At 39.6% G+C, this 22102-nt stretch overlaps 1 protein-coding gene across 5 annotated transcripts in view; it reads left to right on the top strand.

The window, feature by feature from the left end:
- The window catches only part of chd7 (chromodomain helicase DNA binding protein 7), a 142086-nt gene that overhangs the window by 28394 nt on the left and 91590 nt on the right, over positions 1–22102 (top strand). For all 5 annotated transcript variants that reach the window (XM_057857359.1, XM_057857358.1, XM_057857360.1 and 2 more), the window contains one exon: positions 19023–19121. The gene's annotated coding sequence lies outside the window, so the exon portion shown is untranslated. Of the gene's footprint in view, positions 1–19022; positions 19122–22102 lie in introns of those variants that run through there.

Here is a 22102-nt window from a genome sequence, read left to right as displayed (position 1 = left end):
GAAGTTCAGTGAGGATCTCTGAATGATCCAATGTTGTCCTAAATGACCAATGATGATAAATAGAATCCACCTGTGTGTAATCAAGTCTCCGTATAAATGCACCTGCTCTGTGATAGTCTCAGGGTTCTGTTTAAAGTGCAGAGAGCATTATGAAAACCAAGGAACACACCAGGCAGGTCCGAGATACTGTTGTGGAGAAGTTTAAAGCCGGATTTGGATGCAAAAAGATTTCCCAAGCTTTAAACATCTCAAGGAGCACTGTGCAAGCCATCATATTGAAATGGAAGGAGCATCAGACCACTGCAAATCTACCAAGACCCGGCCGTCCTTCCAAACTTTCTTCTCAAACAAGGAGAAAACTGATCAGAGATGCAGTCAAGAGGCCCATGATCACTCTGGATGAACTGCAGAGATCTACAGCTGAGGTGGGAGAGTCTGTCCATAGGACAACAATCGGTCGTACACTGCACAAATCTGGCCTTTATGGAAGAGTGGCAAGAAGAAAGCCATATCACAAAGATATCCATAAAAAGTCTCGTTTAAAGTTTGCCAAGCCACCTGGGAGACACACCAAACATGTGGAAGAAGGTGCTCTGATCAGACGAAACCAAAATTGAACTTTTTGGCCACAATGCAAAACGATATGTTTGGCGTAAAAGCAACACAGCTCATCACCCTGAACACACCATCCCCACTGTCAAACATGGTGGTGGCAGCATCATGGTTTGGGCCTGCTTTTCTTCAGCAGGGACAGGGAAGATGGTTAAAATTGACGGGAAGATGGATGCAGCCAAATACAGGAACATTCTGGAAGATAACCTATTGGTACCTGCACAAGACCTGAGACTGGGACAGAGATTTATCTTCCAACAGGACAATGATCCAAAACATAAAGCCAAATCTACAATGGAATGGTTCAAAAATAAACGTATCCAGGTGTTAGAATGGCCAAGTCAAAGTCCAGACCTGAATCCAATCGAGCATCTGTGGAAAGAGCTGAAGACTGCTGTTCACAAACACTCTCCATCCAACCTCACTGAGCTCGAGCTGTTTTGCAAGGAAGAATGGGCAAGAATGTCAGTCTCTCGATGTGCAAAACTGATAGAAACATACCCCAAGCGACTTGCAGCTGTAATTGGAGCAAAAGGTGGCGCTACAAAGTATTAACGCAAGCGGGCCGAATAATATTGCACGCCCCACTTTTCAGTTTTTTATTTGTTAAAAAAGTTTAAATTATCCAATAAATTTTGTTCCACTTCACGATTGTGTCCCACTTGTTGTTGATTCTTAACAAAAAAATTAAAGTTTTATATCTTTATGTTTGAAGCCTGAAATGTGGCGAAAGGTTCCAAGGTTCAAGGGGCCGAATACTTTTGCAAGGCACTGTATATATATATATATATATATATATTTTTTTTTTTACATGCGATCCGTTCTCTCCCAAAATAAGGGTTTTGTTCCCATAGCGACATCAAAACAACATCAGGTCGCTGTTGATGTTATGAAAAGCGTGGAACATTGAAAATGAGAGACATGCGTTGAAACCAATCAGAGATGCTGTTTGTTGTACCGATTTTGTCTGTTGTGGTTATGTGCAAAGGTTGCCTGCCCCGTTACTAGAGATGAGAAGCGGAGCTGTTGTTTTCTTCCATCACTTTCATCCTGTCATCTACCGAATCACTTCAGGTCCACCCACTCAGTCCGTCTGTCAATGTCCCTTTCATGTTTTTTTCTTTCTTCCCTCATTTTCATGATCCTGCCTTTATTTTTGCTTATGTCTCCGTCCAGCCTCCGCCCGGTCTCATTTCCAACCAAAAGGTTTAGTTGGGGGTTTTGAGCACAACAGTGACATTCAGAACTGATGGCATTGCTGTCTCTGTCATCGCTCCCTCTGCCACCATCCCCCACATTCACCATACTTCTCCTGCAGGGAAGACCTTCTGGACTGACTGTTATGCCTAGAAGAGAGGCTGGCATTAAGAGCTTTTGTGGGAGGGGGGTTCTGCTAGTGTGTGACAAGACATGTCAAGTACATGTCTGACCCATATGTGGACATGTCTGTTAATCTTGCCTTCATCTTTCCCAGTTTTCATATTATCCCTTATCAAGGTTTTTCCCTTGTTCATTTTTTTGTTTTTACTTGCCTTTCTGGGGGTATAAATCATAGGATGTCATCATTTTTGTGTCCTGTGGGCCTGTGTGAATGCTTATATAGATAAGTATATTGTGTGTGATATACTATACTGAACCCATTCAACAAAATGCCATTTTATATAATTCAAGTGTGTCGCTTCCAAACGGAATCAAATTTGTATTCGAAGTTACCATTATGTCTCTAAAGATACAGTATAATTTTCTATTGAATTGCAACCCATCGATCTACATTTGTAGTGAATCGGCATAATGTCAAAGATTCCCAATAGTAGCAATGCCACAAGTAGTGTTGCATGAGGTACCGGTGTCATTAGATGTTTTTTTTTTTTGGGGGGGGGGGGGGGGGCATAACACAATAGTTTGGTAACACATTTTAAATGAATACATGATTTCCCCTAGGATTTTTTGCTGAAATTGTTTCACATCATGACATAGATTTGTTTTTTAACAACATTTATTTTTTTTCTCAAGAAGAACCATAACAAAGATCTATTTGCAAAGTTTGCATGCTGCCTGCACTTGATTTTCCTGGATTTTTTAAAAAATGATTTGAGGCCTCTTTCATAAGGGAAATCGGCAATAGCTGGTCACATTCATAGTCAATATGAAGCATGCTTCCTGATGGTCCCCCTTGCTGCAGGTTGCTCAGGTCTGTCATTGCCTACACAAGATGAAAAAAAAAAAGCTGTAGGCACACAAGTAACTCTGACATACATTGTACAGTCCTGTACATTGTACAGTTGACTAAATGTCTCACTGTGTTCATTGCAGCGAAATCTCACACAGTTCACTGTATAGATGGGCACTGTCAACGCAATGGCCAACAGTTGGCTTAAGCAAGGACATTACAGCCCCATTCATCAGTCTGTGATGACATTTTGGAAATCATGCTGACCTGGTCCATTGTCTGAAACACATTCAATGGATTATCCATTAGGACTACACTGATTCAATCCCTCGTTTTCACAGTTTACATTAGTCAATTCAATTTAAAATTTAAAACTGAAGTGTCTTTGTGGGAGTTACTTTTCTGATCGTTTTAAAGTTCTTAATGCAAACTGACATTTAAAAGAAAAAATGATTTGTTTCAAGTTCACTTCAAGTTCCTACTGCGAAAAAAAAAGCATGTTAACTGTTTTTTTTTTCGTTTTAGAGCATTTTCTGAATTACACACACGCACCTCCCCCATACACACACACACACACACACACACACACACACACACACACACACACACATTAAGATAAACTGCTCTAACTCTAATATCAATGAAACATTTTAAGATTTTATGATGGCAGTAATGACATGGAATAAAGCAAGCACATACAGAAAAATAGCTGTGGCCGTTAAACGGTCATAGTATAGGCTACACCAGGGGTCGCGTTAACCGAATATTTTCCGTCGTTGACCGATTTTTTAAAAACGGTGACTGTCATTTTGACAGGTTGCAATTCACACCCCAGACCACAAGGTGGCGAGTGAGCATATTAATTAGCTATTGTCTCTCTTGATGCATGACATCGTTGGCCTTACTCTGAAAAATGTCAAGGCAACTGAGTGTCCGAAGTTTCTTCAAAAAGCCCCAAAATGACGATGGTGTTGATAAAAGAGGTGAAAAAACAGGGACTGCACAAGCAGGCACGCAATTCAAGTCCATGCGCACCAGGACGAAGGTGTAAGACTCCGTTCAGGCCACAGCAGGTGAACTGTGAACTGTTTTTGTCACTGCGGAGAAAAAGTTACATATTCATCTGCTTGATGTGTGATGGCACGGTGTGGATTCTCTGTTAAGCTTGTTTGGACAGAATATTAATTTAAAATGAATGAAAACTAAATACTATTGAATATGTTGAAGTGGTATGCAATGTTAAGAGTCTTGTTAGCTCGAATTGCTGTGTCCAGCCGCTGTAGCTCTGCTGCTCTCTGTGAACTCTCTATTCAAGCCGGAACGCGCGCGGGCTTAAGTGTCTCTGTCACGTGACTGTGTCGTAGCTGGTAACGCGCTCGGCCAAATGGACACACAAGTACGGAAGGTGAATTATGCCAAACAAAGGGTCACCACAATGTCATTATCATCATTTTAAAATTTTAATTGACGGGTAAAAATAGATTACGAGCGGATTTTTATGACCGTCAGTCAAAATGACAGTCAACGAAAAAGTCTAGCGCAACCTCTGGGCTACACTCATGGATTCTGCTTTATGCCGAATGCTGAGCTGATCGATTGTAAAAGCTATCAGAGAAGTCAGTAGTGCGGCTGTCTGTGTTTATGGCGACCTCACGTCACAGGCTGGGAGCATTTGTTTCCGGTGTTCTGTCAAAATGTCCTACGTCAGCGAAACTTCTACAGACTCCATCATGTTTGTAGCATTAACAAACCGATTGATAGCAACATGCTTCTGTTTTTCTTGATAGCCACGTGACTTCACACGTAACCACATGGGCTGAACTTTCTTGAAGGGGAATGAGCATAGCCAAACAACACATAGTCAAAGCCGGAAAAGACTTTTAATTTTTTCGTTTTATTAAAAAAAAAAACATGGTCAAATTACGTCGGTCATCGTGAACCCTCTCAGTAACGGTAAATTTTCGGTTAACCGCCCGGCTGTACGATGCATGCATGAGAATGGCGTCTCCTCTCGAGTCACGACAGTACTTCAGACACATTATATACGATAGATTCAGACAAGCCCTTTTCACAAACATATCCAGGGAAATTCCTGTGTAAACTGACGCGGGATTTACTAGTGTCATTCCTTTCACGCATGTAGGGATGTCCTGAGAATGACACAGGTCGGACACTTTCACAGACTTCTCCCTTGTTGTCCACCGGCGCGCTTTGTGCGGGTAGGGGTTAGGGCTGGGCGATATGGCCTTAAGTACGTATCACGATAAATTGAGCAGATTTACCTCGATAACAATAAATGACGATAAATTCGCCTAAGCAGACTGTTATATAATTTGAAAAATTGAATCAATGCATGGAATACAAATGAACCGTTTCTCGTTAAATTTATTTACCAGCTTTCAATTGAACAATTGCACATGCAGTCTAACCATTAAGTATTAAAAAATCTTGTAAACAATAAGAATTCTAGTGTGAACATTTATAACAGCTTGTATGACTTGAAAAATGTACAACATTATAAAAATCAATATGACGACTGTGCAAACATGTCATTCTAACACAAATTACTTGCAGCTTTAACAGTACACTTCAGACAACTTATTGGTAATGGCTGCTGTGACATAGATTCAACACAAGTGTTTACGTCAATGTTTCGTTTTTTTTTTTTTCCCAGAACATTTTTTAATACATGCACCCCCCACACAGACACAACCAGATTAAAGCTGTATTGCTCTGATGCCAATGAAACACTTAAGATTTTATGATGGCAGAATAAAGCAAACTCATACAGAAAAATAGCTGTGGCCATTAAACTGTCATATTATATTTAGGCTTCACTGTTGGAATATACTTTATGCTGAGTGCTTTACCATCATGAAAGATTTCAGAGAAATCACACACCAAATAACGCGACATAATGATTGCTACATGAACTCCGTGCCCAGTCCACTCATTAATTTCAGCTGTTTCGACAAGGTTAGAGCCGCTATCAGACTCCATCACGTTCATTTGTAGCCGCTGTTAGCCGCTAGCAGTACCCTGTGGCTTGGCTACCAGAAGAAAGCACTAAAAGCATCCTCTCCTGAAATCGTGAGAACCAGGGAGGAGAGCGGGTGAAAGCCCGTCTGGAACTCGCCAAGAGTTTACTTAATGTCGGGTGAAAGTTTGGCGAGGCTAACTTAAACCCGACTCCATCCCGTTTACTTGTAGCGTTAGCTGCTAGCGTTAGCCTACCGAGCTTCTGTTTGTTTGGCTTCCTGAAAACCACGTGACTCCATATGTAAGCACACTGTCTGCTTTCTTAAAGGGGAATGAACATAACCGAACAACGCAGAGTCAAAGCGGGATGAAAAGACTATATTCTTGTTTTATTAAATTACCGAATTTACCGACATGGTCAAAATTATGTCGGTCATTGTGAAGAATTTCGGTAACAGTAAATTTTCGGTTTACCGCCCTGCTCTAGTCGGGCTGCTGGAGCGGTTTTATAACCTGGACATTGTTTTGGTCTGCATCGGCTGTCACAGCGGCTGTTAGTCAGATCTTGTTTTGTTCCGGAGAGAGCATTCCCAACGTCGTAACTGCAGCCAATTCAAGCTCATCAAGACTGTATTTAAGCCCAGACGATCCAAGAGAAAGGTGGAAGGAAGAATCCCACTGGCTTGGGAAGGAAGAATCCTGCTGGCTTTGTTTTGTTGTCTTATCGGCTCTCTGCCTACCGCTTAGGTTAGTATTTTATTGATCCCCCGTCGACCTACTGTCACGGTCCCATTGTTTTTTTCCCCCCTTTTTCTGCAATGTCGTGTAATTTAGTATTTAATAAACCCATGAATGCATCCCTCCGTTGTTTTCTGTTTTGAAGTACAACCTTGTTTCCGCAATAGCAGACCCTAATATCGGCAACAAAATGAACCGCACATTTCCAAAGATGGACGATGGAATCGCTTCCTCTGTTATACTGTTATGGACAGATTTTGTAATTCCCCCTTTGCCTCGATCGCATGTATTTTTGTATTTAATAAACCATTGAACGCATCCATCTGTTTTGTGCTTTGAAGTACAACCTTGTTTCCGCAGTAACGGGCCCTAACATCGGCAACAAAATAAACCTCACGTTTTTAAAGATGGACGATGGACTTTCTTCCTTAGCTCTACGATTGCGTAGCAATTTAATTTTGTTATGTTTTCAGTTTAATTTAGCTATTTCCAGCTTGCTATGTTAATAATTGCGATGTTTCTTTACCGCTTTTCGTCTTACTGCATAGAGGGAGGAAGTGACGATCCGCCCACCATGATATTTACCGTACGTCATCAGCCATCGTGCTGTGACCCAGGAATTTCACGCGTGCTTTCACACACACGCTTCCCGGGAAAGTCCCTGACATTATACTAAGACGTGACCCGAGAAATGTCCATGGAATCTCTGTGTCTGTCGACCCGGGAAATTGTTTTCACATACAACTGCTGCAGGGCTAAATCGGAGTGTGTGAAAGGGGCTATAGAAATAACATTACTCTTTGACAGTTACGTGATATTTGAGGCTTTCAATAAATACATTTCATATATTTATTAACCCGAAAACTAAAATGTATCACACCAAAAAGCAAATGGGTCATAGCCAGTGTTGTTAATAACGGCGTTAGAATATAACGGCATTATTTTCTTCAGTAGCGAGTAATCTAATTAATTAATTTTCTTAACTAGGCAACGCGTTACCATTACTGAGGCGGGAAATGCGTGCGCTACTATGTTGGTAGACTGACGCGAAAAAAGTCTGAGAAAGACTGACTCATGGAGATGAGAGAGCAGAGCAGGAGTGGGGAGGAGGCAAGGAAGGGTGACGCCGTTGCAAACGCGATGCTACTATGGTAGATGGCTCCAATAATACCTGACTGAAGCCGATAGCCTACAAACTACGCCCACATGATGCTTTGGTAGATATCACATATACCGTATTTTTCGGACTATAGGTCGCACCAGCCATAAAATGCCCAACGAAGAGGAAAAAAACATATATGTCGCACCGGAGTATAAGTCGCATTTTTGGGGGAAATTTACTTGATAAAATCCAACACATAGAACAGATATGTCATCTTGAAAGGCTGTTTAAAATTAAAATACAATAGAGAACAACATGCTGAATAAGTGTACATTATGATAATTTTACATGATGCTTGAACAACAAAATGCGAATGTGGCCGGTATTTTAACGTAGCATATCTATTAGGAGTTATTCAGATAACTATAGCATAAAGAACATGCTAACAAGTTTACCACACCATCAGTGTCACTCCAAAACACCAAAATAACATGTGAAATGATATAACAATGTGTTAAAAAGTTCACATAAGTCGCTCCAGAGTATAAGTCGCACCCCCAGCCAAACTATGAAAAAAAACCTGTGACTTATAGTCCGCAAAATACGGTATACCGAACTAGATGCAAATGACAGACACGGCTGCATTAGCAACATGTATAACAAAGAACTAGATCCGTTGGTAAACAGCCGCCATCTTAAAGCAGTAGCCTTCTCAGGAAGGCTTTGTTGTAGAGAACCTTCCTAAGTAACTTTTTATCTAAAATGCTCCTAAATCAGCAAAATCTTGACTTAAATCTATATTTAAATGGTGAAATGGTTTTAAAACTTAAACATGTCAAAAGTAGACAGAAGGGAACTAATGCAATTGCGGGAGCAATTTTAACAACTTTAACGGTTGATTCACAACATTAAATGACTTCCACACATAGCAAAGGTTACTATCTAGTTATCGCAATATCCGCAATATCCCTGTGTCTAGTTAAGTTTAGGGTAAAGAATTGGGCTAGAGCCAATTCTCCCAAAAACCCTTTAAACTTCACATTGTGTGACCAGTTTTTTGAGAGAAAAAAACATGAAAATTATCAGCAGTTACTTTGCCAAGTAACTAATGACTCTTACATTCAGGTAACTGAGTTACTAACGCAATTACTTTTGGGGAGAAGTAATTTGTAACTGTAATTAATTACTTTTTTAAAGTAAGATTAACAACACTGGTCATAGCAGTTCCTAGTTTTGTTACCTTGTAGAACCTGGTTAAAGCGTCTGAGCGTCTTTTGAAACAGAACTCGTGTCAGTACAGATTGTGTGTTTAGTTTCTATGACGTTATGCGTAATACATGCACACAGGAAAAGGTAAAATGACCAACTTCATCACCCAGGTACAAGCATGCGTGGCTGCTTCTAGGATCAGACTAAGTTGGCCCATAGCTTTTCCCCAACTCATGGTAAGGGAACAGATGAGATAAGCACAGCCCTTTCCTGGTAGCCCACCAACCCCCCACCCAACGCGTGCACACATAGACGCACACGTACTGTCCATTAACGAGGCAGCCGTGTGTAAAATAACCAGATTTCCCCCTGCCTCGTTGCTTCTCTCTTCTCCTGCTCTTTTGAACCCCCGGGCCTCCTCCTCTCTTCCTTCCTTCCGGGTCTTAAATCCCAGCCTCAAGCATACAGGCCAGCATCCCCTCACTTGAGCATAATTACACACACAGCTAGCCAGCTCCTGTGTGATGTTCTCCATTTGGGAACAAAGGTATAAATTATAGCGGCTTAGACCCAAGTGGTAATGGGAGATTGGTGGGTTCCTACGCTCGTATTTGCCAGGGGAAGGAGGGGGGGAGATCAGTCACCACCTTGTCTGTTGAGTTAGGTTTTACTGTATGTATGAAGCATTTTCTCTAGTCTATTGCACTTTGTTTTGTTTGTCTGTTCCTGTCTCAGAGGAAACAAAGTGTTGTTGACATGGCAGAGATTTCCTGTTGTACTGCCTGGAGGCCGCATGCTGTTTAGTTGCTGCCAAACCAGTGACTGCACAGACACGCCTGTGATGAGCTGCTGTTTGCTAATCACGCTTTCTAAAGAAAGACAGTGCATAAATAAATCGTCCATTGATTTCTAACAAGTTCAATTTATCACAATTCAATGTCAGTCTTATAAAAACTTGATGAACTTTTTGGTGTATATTGAAACTGTATTTAACACATAGCTTTTTAACGGCCCTGTTTAATCATTTCAATTATTTTTCGAAATAAATTGCATATGTTTGAAGATAAGTGCTGGAAATAATGCCGAGTGATTTATCATGTTCGACTCGAAATTGTGATTTCAGACAACCTGATGTTTAAATTGCCAAAACCCTATTTTTTTATTCGCTCCCGACTGACCTAGATTCTATTGGTACTGTTTTAAAGGAGTCATTTGTAAGATTGGTGGCCAAAAATGGTACTGCAACTAACTTCCCTGCCGACTTGTCTCAGATTTTATATGCGATTAGTAGACTAGTCTATAAGCAAGAAAACTCGCAGTTTAATAGACATGAAATTAAAAGTTTAAAATGCAAAGGTTTTGTGTATTTACGAGCTATTTTAGCCCAAACATTCAGGCCAAGTTGTTTATTTAAATTCGATTGATTTAACAAAACCTGACTGAATAAAGATAAACAATTGAATGAGAAATACTGTGTGCATATGGTGTCAGCTAAGACAGAAGGCGAAGACGAAAAATTCTGAATCCTACCTCCAAAGTAGAAGAATCGGGTTGAGGGGGGCCTCGGCATGCATATCAAAGGCTCCTGCGGCGCGAGACCGCGTCGTTAACGGCAGCACTCGTACACGTCACATTGGGCGTGCGCAGCGGTACTACTAAACATTAAAAACGGCAAATATGGCGGAATGTCGGCTTTAATTTACTGTTTTAATAATATTTTTAAATTAAATATGTTGAACATTTCAATTTTTGTGCCTCTTTGAGCAAAAGAAAAATGACATTGCTTCGAGTGGGCGGGCATATTTTTTTTCCGGGCTGAGGGAGCTTGGTGGGGTCAAAGTGTATCATTCTCTGTCGCCCAGTAAATCTGCACTGCCCCATAGGGCCTGGCATGTATACTACATCGTTTTCATGCAGAATCGCGACGTTGTTCAAATGGAGACGCAAATGCAAATTTGACATTTTTCGTATTCTCGGAGAGTCACCATGTAAACGGCCCCTTAGCCTTTATACAAAGAGGCAGAGGCGTGAAGACCAAAGCCCCTTTCAGATTTATATCCTGCTGAATTCCCGCGTAATACGATGTAGGATTTACTGTGTCATGGCTTTCAGACGTGGGGAGATGTATCGGGAATAACCCGGTTTGGACACTTTCAGACTTGTCCCGTGTTGGCGACTCGGCACTCTCTGTGCCGAGGGGACGAGGGACATTATTTGATAACCCGGCTATTATGTCAGTTTTGTATGGCATTGGCAACAAAATAAACCACACAAATCCAAAGATGGACGATGGGCTACCTCATCCTCGGCTCTAAGATTCAGTAGCAAATTAATTTAGTTTTGTTTCCAGTTCAATGTTGCTGTCTTTTCAGTTTGCCATGTTGATAATTGCGATGTTTTTTACCGTTTTTTGTTCTACTATGAAGAAAGAGGAAATGACGATCGGCGCGCCGTGATATTTACGTCATCAGCCTTCACGCTGTGACCAGGGAATTAACCGGCTGCTTTCCTGCATGCAGCGTCCTGGTGAAGTCCCGGACAATATACTAGGACGCGACCCAGTGAATGTTTGTGTCATCTCCATGTCAGTCGACCCAGGAAATTGCTTCCAGACATAAGGGCTACCCGTTTAACCCTTCAACACCTGAGACTCTTTTGTCTGAATTCGCATGCCTTAGAATTTGCCTTTCGATTTCAAAGATAAAATTGTTCTCAATGGACTAGTTGGGTCCCTTTTTCCGGGACACCATAACCTTCATGTCCAAACTTGTTTTCTTCACTTACCAATTATAATCAACATTTTGGACCCAAGAAGATGACAAAATCCCCAAATCTTTTGTCAAAATGTGTAATATTGATGTCCCATTGACAACCAAACATGCTCGACGAACTGCTTTGAAGCTTGATCATATTTATTCAACTTGTTATGATAAACATTCAACAGAAAAAGATAAGACTGAATAGTTTTATATTTGACAATTCAACATAAACAGCAGGTCTGGTCATAAGCATTTTTGGCCTTTACACATACTATGGTCAAAACGGGTAGACCAGCAGTGCAAAATAATGAAAATTGATATATATACTCAAACTGGGTTTTGATATCCCTTTGTGAGGCTAGGTATTTCACATTCTCGAACATGCACATCTATATACAAATTGAAAAGATTGATAGTGGAAAAAAAATCAAATATAGCATTAAAAAAAAATCTTTTTAAAAAGCCTGTCACTCTTCCCAACCCGAAGACTCACCTGAATAAAGCAACAACAAATCTGGTCCTAAATTTTGTTTTTGATTCATTCTGCTCATTTCATTCAGTCGCTGGCTCAATCCAACCTACCGTCGCTCACTACCTCACCTCTCTCTCCTTAGGTGGCACCTCGCTCGGCAATTTATTAAAAATGTACACATTACATCTGTCCTTCGTGATCTCACAATGGCTCCTGGGATATGTAGTCTTTTGTGGTGCTTTTGGTTTTGACAAAGGACAAATGATGGAAATGGTAAAATCCGAAACCTTTAATTATGAGTAAGGAGTTGAACGATTAAACGACTTGTCATGCACATGCCTAACTGCAAGCAGTATTAAAGTGAAAGCAGAAATTCCCTTCCCCATTGGGTTGCCAGATAAGCGCTTTGCAATAGCGAAGCAAGCTGCGACAGAAGAACATACATGTGCAGTATACAACCAATGTCTATTACATACCCACAATTTAAATGAGTACATGAGTAGTATTCAAACGTAAAAGTTTCAAATCCAACCATGGTTAAGTTGGTGCATAAATATTTTTTAGTGAGATAGGTTAACACAAAGATAAATCAGCTGAGCTCCAAGTTAGTTTCTATCGCCATGACAGCTACTTTTCTCAAAGCTCAAATTGTGCCCAGCTGGGAGTGTTCCATGACAGTGGAGGAGCTCAGTAGGTCAGAAGAGTGTGGAGGGACAGAAACCGGAGTGTTAGAAGTCGGTCTCCAAACACAAGCAGCTTCAAAGAAAAAAAGACCAGAAATAGACGCTCAATTATTATTTTTTTTTTTTTGGGCATCATTTTTAACAAATTTTCGGTAGGATCATTAGGAAAGTCTCCGGTTTAACTCTGAACAACGTAATGAAAATAGAAAAAATGCCACCTGCCGATGTTGATACCACAAGATGGTAAATTAATAAAGCCAAGCATTTTTCTACTACAGTACTTTATTCTTGTTCAAAGATAATTTGGTTGGACAGTTATGTTTAAAACTGATCATCTTTTTTTTTTTTTTTTTTTTTAATCATACTTTGGGGGAAAAGTGAGGAAAAAAAACATGCCTTATATGTTTCTCTTTCCAGTGCTAAATCTGAATAAATACATTGAGCACACACACAAAAAAATACAAATTTGGGGGGGCGGGGTGCTCAACTTCGCGGTTTTTCACTTATCGCGGCGGGTTCTGGTCCCCATTAACCGCAAAAAACGAGGGATCACTGTACACTGGTCGTTGTGAGTCATCCAAAGTCTTTCCAAACAGCTATTCAAGTCATCTAGTGTAAATTTCTTTTTAAAAAAAAATACATAAAAATTTTTTTATATCGCAATATAATATCGCAAACCCCCAAAAAATCGCAGCAATACTTTTTTCCAATATCGTTCAGGCCTAGTTTGAGCCTCAGAAGGATCATCCAAACATCATGCAGTGAAGCTGAGTGTCCGAGCCCATCATGTCTTGCCCACTACCCATGGACCTCCAGAGAAGCTGAGCATCTAATGGCCATGTGCAATTTCAGCATTTGTCCAATGACTTGTCTCGTTTCACTGAGTTGGGACAACACACTCTCAACTCTGTAGACGCTGAGCATCCACATTGTTTAAAGCACTGTGAAACTGCGTGAATGAATGAAAAGCAAGCAGTGTCGTAACCAGTAGTAGGAATCTGATTCTGAACAAACGTTGTGCGCTCTGTAGTGCATACAGTATTTAGTCAACAGCATGTACACAAGACACTATATATTTTATCACGTATTTCTTTTACATTTTGCACTTGGAGCAATCGCGACTGCAACATATGTACCTGGATAAAGTTGCTATCTTTTTATTCCCGGGTCAATGGATCCACATGTCAAGCATGTAGCACGAGCATGCTAACATTGTTGTTATCTCAAATCTCAGTTTACCATACATGAGAGTAATATTCCAACCCATTGCGCGACGAGAAAAAAATGCAGCCAGCTTGGAAGGCAATATAAGAACGTCATATACTGTGCCTTAACCAATGAAACGGCACTGACAGGCAGTCAAGCACACAGTTGCACAGTATCCATGTCAGAATCAAACTTCTCGACCATGAGGCTCCTTATCATGTGTTAAAAAATATTAAATTGTTTTAAATCTTTAAGCATACTTTTGATCGAACTCTTGCTTACTTTTTTACATCGCACCCCTGAAACAAGGGGTGTGACAAAATATCGAAATGGTGATATATCGTGATACTTTGTATGCCAAAACGTTATCGATATGCTCCTGTCAAGAATCGAGATAACGTTTTAAAAAGGTGTTGTTGTTTTTTTTTTTTTTTTTAAAGGAACCATCAAGTTGCTAGCAAAATCTTTCACCATAATAGTGTCTCAGTTAACTCTTAAGGCTGCCATTGACGGTGCTCGACGCCCAATCCATTTAGACTGGGAACATTCGTTCATTCAAAACCACAGTCCAGAGTTCAGTCCGATTTTCGGGGCATTTACAGGTCATTTGCTGTTCATTTTAGGGCATTTACAGGTCATTTCCTGTTGGGTTTGAGTCACTGCCTATTCATTTGGGCGATTCCCAGGTCACGTCCTGTTCTGTAACTCTAAACGGGAAGTGACCCATAAATACCCCAAAATCAAAGTGGCAGGGATGGCAGTGAATGAACGAATGTTCATTCGCTGCCATCCTCCCAGTTCAAATGGATTGGACGTCTACTAATGATAAACTCATTCTTAATTCACACCATAAGATTGTTTTTCTGTTTATTAGTTGTGTGTAGAATATCCTAGAATGATTTCCTGACCAATGTATCGACAATCGTTGTATCGCTATATCGTCAGATCATCGTTATCGTGAGCTTTGTATCGCAAATCGTTTTGCATCGTGAGGTACCAAGAGGTTCCCACTCCTACCTGAAACAATTTCAAATGAACGTTCCTCTGCAATCTGTCCTCTCCAATGATGTCATGGCGAAATCAGCTCCAGGGCATTTATCACTTGTCAGCAACTTGCTTTAACGAATAAGTAAATGAAAAAGTTTACTGCTTGCACATGTGCGAGTGGATGAGCAATATATTGGTATTGGCTCAAATTTTAAGGGCCAAAGCAAATATGCAGGTGGAGTGTAGAGCCATGCGAGGAATGTAGTCTCTCGTTCTGCCTCTGTCACTCTCTCCCCACGAGCTGTTTTCTCCCTCTATTCAGGTAGAACACTTTTTTTGTAAACTCACGGGTCATTGTCAATGTTTCGGCCCGTGTCGTTGCGAGTTACCAGCAGATGGTTTAACTCCACTTGAAGGTGTCACGCCACGAGATAGGATCGTGACTCTTATGCGTACCGAAATCGAGATTCTATTGTTACGGGCCTATTAATAGTAATGCATTGGATATTTGGGACCCTCAAAGACTGTTTACATTGCATTACTCTTTCATTCCGCACTCGGTGGTAAGCCACTACTGGAGCCATAGTTGCCCTGGGGCAGTCTGACAGAAGCGAGGCGAGGGACTACCTGTATATGAAAGCACCTATAGGGACACAGACCTACAGCCCAAACATAGAGCTTTCAGTATTCAAAACCTGGATGAGTACTTCTACTATGGAATACAAGGCAGTAGCTTTATGGCAGGTAAAACAGACAAACCACATGCAAGTTAAGATTTCCCATGTGACCTTTGCCAATTAACTCTGCATTTCAGCGGGTAAATGCTGACTATACTGACAAGGCAAATGCAGACACCGAGAGACTAAAGCCGAGAGAACTATAGTAGTACGCTCTGGAAAGTTGAGAAGAAGACTGATAAAAGGAGAAAAACACAGGGTTTCGAAATTCAAAAATGAAAGCTGAAAGGCATCTCTGTTTGTAGTACTTGCCTCTGGGAGGACTGCAATAAATAACGATGACATGATCTACTTGTTCGATAAATTTGTACTCAAGTTTCTCACGGTATGATAACCATGAGCAATAATAACAAATTTGAAGTCATTTTATTCTCATTGAATTTATTAAACATAATATGGAATACTTGGAACAGTAAAAGAAACTTTTCCCGTATGTGTTCTGGATTTAGCATCACTGGCGAGCTTTTCTTTTTTAGAACATAAGTGGGTTACTTTTGTGCTCCTTGGGAGCTGCCTAATCTCTGTTGGAACCACTTTGGTTATTTGTGCTCTACAGAAGAAATGGACATCTCAAAAACAAACATAGTTACATTACTATTCACAATACAACATACAATCACTGTAAATCAAAACACAAGAAAATGGTAATTAACCCCCCCCCCCCCCCCCCCCCCCCCAAAAAAAAAAAAAAGAGCATTCCCTTGACTTGTCTATAGTTAAGATATGCCATCTCATCCGCTCTTGTGGCTCTCCTCATTTGCAATGGCGCTCCAATTGTTAAGTCTAGTTTGCAAGCGGCCGATCGTATTGCCTTATTGCATAGCTCATTACCGGTATGGCAAGTTGTTGCAGGATCTGATACCCTGACTTTTTAAAATCTGTTTATACCTTCAAAATGGTTACCGGCACATGCCTGTCAGAAGGTGCATCGGGTCTGATTCAGAGCAGTGTTTCAGCACAATATGGAAACAATCCACTACCAAAACGAGAGTATGAATGTATCAAAAAGTTTGAAAATGGCCAGGCAAGTGTGAGACATGCAGAAGATGTAGGACGGCCATCAACCTCAGCCATTGATGAGAAGCTCACCAGATGATGCTAGCAGACCGAAGCACGAGAATCGATGAGTAGGCACGCGCTTTACAGATTACTCCTGGCGCTGCCTAGCAGCGGAACCCTTTATTCTGCTGTTATTATAATATAATTGATTAACCTGAGTAGGGGGGTGACAAAATATCAAAATGGTGATATATCGTGATACTTTGTATCCCAAAAGGTTATCGATATGCACCTGCCAAGAATCGAGCAAACAATTTGCTATCAAAATCAACTATAATAGTTTCTCAGTTAACTCTATGGCTGCCATTAATGGCGCTCGATGCCCAATCCATTTTGACTTGGAGGGTCAAACGAACATTCATTCATTCCAAATCAGAGCATTCACAGTCTCTTTCTGATTTTCAGGCCATTTCCAAGTCAATTTCTGTTCATTTTAGTGCATTTGCAGGTCACTTCCTGTTGCGTTTGAGACACTGCCGATTCATTTGAGAGATTCCTGGGCCACTTCCTGTTCCATAACCCAAAACCAACAGGAAGTGACTCAAAATCAATAAAGTAATGATCTGAAATGCCCCAAAATTACCTCGTTGCCTAGCATTGGCTGCCACTGATGGCCATAAACGTTCAATCCATTTGAAGTTCAAATGGATTGGATTTCTACTAGTAGTAAACTCATTCCATTTCACAACAGAAGCTTGTTTTTCTGTTCATTAGTCGTTTTGTAGAATATCTTAGGTTGATTTCCTGACCAATATATCGTTGTATCGCCATAACGTGAGATCATTGTTATCGTAAGCTTTGTATTGCATATCGTATCTTGAGGTACCAAGAGGTTCCCACTCCTAAACCTGAGTAATTTGATTACAAAAAAGATTCGAATTAAATTTTGCTGCTTTGAGTATTCGTGATAAGTGGCGTAATGGTTTGTTTTGTAAGTGTTTGCTTTTAGTTTAATTGATTTAGGTGGATACACTGCCCTCTAGTGGCAACAGTGAATATGACATCTCGTTTCACATGGCTGAATCCAGCTGCTCCCTGTTAAGACCAACATAAGTGAAGTTTTTGTTTGAGCTAATGTTTTTTAAATGCATTCGTAATTCAGCTTATTGGTATATTTGGCCATTTTTTTGTGGGAATATGTGTTTGAACCGTTTATCAAGAGCATTGGAGAGAAAAAACTGCATTTTATAGCGTTTAAGCTAGCGGACCTTTGCTATGTAAGTTAGCCAATTGTTCTGTTGTTGTACTTAGGTCTTAGATCCTCATTCATTTATTTTTTTTTTACACCCGTTTGAGGCTCAGCTTAGGTATTTTAATTTTTTGTTTTTCTTTACCCGATTATTCAAACTAACTAGTTAATCGATTAATCGACTACTAAAATAATCGATGGCTACAGCACTAAACTTGGATTTTTTTTTGTTTTGTTTTGGTTTTTTTTGTTTGTTTTTTTGATGTCATGCCTACTTTCGGTTTTTGGAAAATAGACTTTCCCCATAAATGTGATTTTAAATCTGTTTTTGCCACCTTTATGGTACACTTTTGACTGTTTGGGGCTCATAGTGACTTACAATAATAAATAGATATACGGGTGCTGTATTTTTATTTAAAAATAATTTTCGAATTGTATCGTAATCTTAAAATTATTACTCATTCATATTTGGCAGGCTTGTTAAAAAATATTTCGCTATACTGGATGACAATCTGCTCAAATTTGACCTTCTGCTCTAAAGTTAGTTTGCCAACTAGAAATCAAGCTTATGTTTGCACACTGTACACCCAGCTTTAATGAACATGATAAAGGACTACATACAAAGAAAGTCAGATCGTATGCTTACTGTAATTGAACTGGGCTGAGCCTTGGTTTTGAAGGATGAACTTCACTAGCAGGCTATCTTTAAGGTGTAACATCATTATTCATCAGTATCAGTAAGATTTCAAAAAGAAAACATTTGGTCTGTTGTGATCAACAGTCATTGGCCAATAAATTGAGAGTAAGAAGGTTTGCTGAAGTTATGTAGCACTGGTTGTTCACACTACTGGTGCCACATCATGTTCTGTTCTTCTCGAAAGCTAATTTCATTAAAAAAAACAACAACAAAAAAGTGAAATCTCCACTTTGAAAAGCAGTTGTCTCATTTAAATGCAAATAAATAAATAATCAATTTGGTATCAAACCACTCCAGACTCAACGCATGCATCATGATGATTGTCTGATAGAATGGAGAGTGCAGTATGCTGAAGGCCTCATCCTATGATGAGATTTGGCATGTAATGCGGCACACTGACCATTCACCTAATTCCCTTTACAGTGACAGCTGGGCTTCAATGCCAAACTATGCACGTGTTGGTGTGAACTTTGCCAGAAAGGAACTGGAGAACCCCAACATGGACTGAAATGGTTGCGCAAGGTACGCAAGTTCACTAAAGTAGCTTTGTCTTTTCCCTGGCGGGTGGAAAGCAATGAATTACATTTACGAACGTTGCTGTAACTGAGTAGTTTTTTGTGTACCTTGTAATTTTTTATTTTTAATCTATAATTTTACTAAAGTAAATTTTAATTTAGATAATTTTGCATCTGCGTGCCAGTACGTCCATCCTATTGACTTTGATAACTGCCGGGCCATACGCCAATTTACAGTGGAAACCCTAATATTTCAAGAAAGGTGTTCCCCACAGCTGCCATATTGGATGGACTGGTTACTACTGAGGGTCCTAATTAGTATAGCTATCATAATTTACATCACATTGAGAGCAGCACTCAATTTTTGCAACAAAATTACCACTATACTTTTCTTGTATACTATTATTACTATTTTGCTTGTATTTTAAGTAGTTGCTATCACGTTATTTTGTCTTCCCCATTTTTTACAGCTGTTAAAAAAACTGAATAAATTTTAAATTAGTTTTTACTGAGTCGATTTTTACACAAGAACTTTACCTTTTCTACTTTGTGTTTGGTTTCACTGTGAGAGATGAGAGAAGGCCGGTGGTTACAATCTCTAAACGTGTTGCCAGCAGTCTGTGAGATGTGAGACAATTTAAGGCAGGTTTCACCAAATCCGGCCCCCAATGCCACCTATCCTGTCGTGTTTTCCATGTCTCTCTCCCCTAACACACATTTCTGGAGAGCTTGCTGATGACAATCATGTTTCTGGTGACATTTCTGGAGAGCTTGCTGATGACAATCATGTTTCTGGTGTGTTGGAGGAGGGAGACATGGAAAACATGAACAGGAAAAGTGGGCCCCGAGGTCCTGATCACTTCACGAGTTGCTTTAATCTGATGTCGCGAGACAAAATGGTGGTCAACACAATGTATTAATTAATTAATTAATTAATTAATTTTATTAATGACACAATAATGAAGTTTAAATCAAGTTTGGTTGAGATGTCATGTATTTTTTTCTCATACAGTAAATTAGATTAATGAATTTATATTTTTTATATTGCCTATACAGTAAATTAGATTAATGAATTTATATTTTTTATATTGCCTTTCAGGAAGGATGTAACTAAAGAAGGCAGTCACAGTGTGTGCGATTTATCTCAACCGTAATTTTTCCTCCACTTTCGCTTATGAAAAGGCAGGTTTGCTGGAGGTCAAAATGTCTTTACATAGCCCAAAAAAAACAACTAATCGTCACCGTCAAGCATCTTTGTTTACATTTGCCTGGATTGCTTTGAAGTCTCTACTGGGACCATCCGAGTGGGATAAGTGCGACTCCCCACCTTCCTCAAATGCAGAAAAAGTGCTCCAGTTGTTTTTTCTCTTGTGTCAATAATTGACAATTTATATGACAAAAAGGTTCATTATTTAAAGAAAGGAACAACATCAGTACTGATGTCAAAAGCAAGCAAGCAAAAAAAAAAGACATTAAAAGGGTTGTCTTACCCGGGGTTAAAAGTCAGGTACTAAAACAGTTTTTTTTTTTTTTTTAATAGTTTTAGAAATGGACAGTGATGGGCCCTAATATTTAATGTCCTCTAACATGAGCTAGACTCTGAATATTGCCAACAATCTTCCTACCTGTATATCGTTTTTTTTTTTTTTTTAGACTAGAAGGCGTGCCACCAATAAATACGTTTATTTTCGTCCATAAAACGTACCTGATTATAAGACTCTTTACTGCATCAATGTATAGCATTTGTTATTTGTTTTTATCTTTTCTAATTGTTTCATTTAGTAATGTATGTGTTATTTTATTGTTTTATTCTTGGGTTTGATAAATGAGTGTCTTGAGCACTTTACTGGAGTAGCTTAATACAGTTATGGTCCAACAAAATAGGCTTGAGTTCATCAAGTACAACTACAATTCATACTGTATATAAGGCACAGTGGATTATAAAGGTGCACTGGTAATTTGGCGGTAAAAATAAAGGATTTTAAGTGTCCATTATAGTGCGAAAAATATGGTACTTATAACAATTTTATAGCCAAATTATACCATTTATAGTTGCAGTGGAGTGTGGTATAGGGGGATATGTTTCTCTTCCTAGAGAGGGTAATATAGAGGCGATGAGGTATGTACATTGTCAACGCAAACTGATGGTGGTTTGCCACACGGCCAGAGGCTTGTTAGTGAGTAGTCAGTATACCAGTCACAGCCCAAAGTCTGGGTTCTGTAAATAAGCTGTACAGTAAAAATGTAACAGAACACAAAGCCCAAGGATTATTGTAGGTATGTGATGGTATGATTCTGATAGTTCAACAAATATCAATAAATGTATGTATAAAAATATATTCAAGTAGCGTAATTTCCGGACTACAGAGTGCACCTGACTATATAAGCAGCACCGCCCAAATTTGACGAAATCTAAGGAACAATATATATATATGCCACACTTAAGTATAAGCCACAGTTGTTCTTAATGTAAGATATATACATAAAGAGGTGTTACTCAAAAATATTTGATCAAAAACCCATTAACTAAATAAATACACATCATCGCTCCAAGTTGCATTGTCCTCATTCATATGTAGCAGCCGATCACTCAGGGGAGCCAGACACAAGTACCACTCATGTTCTTAGAGGCAGTCAAATGCCAGTCTTCATTTCAGTCAGTTAGATGCCTGTAGCCAACAGGCATACAGGAATGAAGCATCAGCCATCTCGTTCCAAGAGCATGGGCGCTCTCTATTGCTCACTCTTGCACGTATAAACATATTTTCTGCCTTAAAATTAAAACAATCAGATCTCCGTTTTTCTGTGGTCTTTCCGGTGCCAAATAAAAAATGGGAGATTGTTTGAAATCCACACTTTCGATAAATATTGACGGGTGCGCGTTGTGAATTTTTTTTTTTTTTTTTTTTTTTTTTTTTTTTTTTTTAACGTCGTTTTTAAAAAATGCCACGGAATTGATCAAACTGGCGTGATGGGACTCACAGGGTT

This window comes from Corythoichthys intestinalis, chromosome 14 (genome assembly GCF_030265065.1).
Source record: "Corythoichthys intestinalis isolate RoL2023-P3 chromosome 14, ASM3026506v1, whole genome shotgun sequence".
Classification (NCBI taxonomy): domain Eukaryota; kingdom Metazoa; phylum Chordata; class Actinopteri; order Syngnathiformes; family Syngnathidae; genus Corythoichthys; species Corythoichthys intestinalis.
Note: the sequence above shows the minus strand (reverse complement) of the source record. Positions and strands in the feature narration are given on the sequence as shown.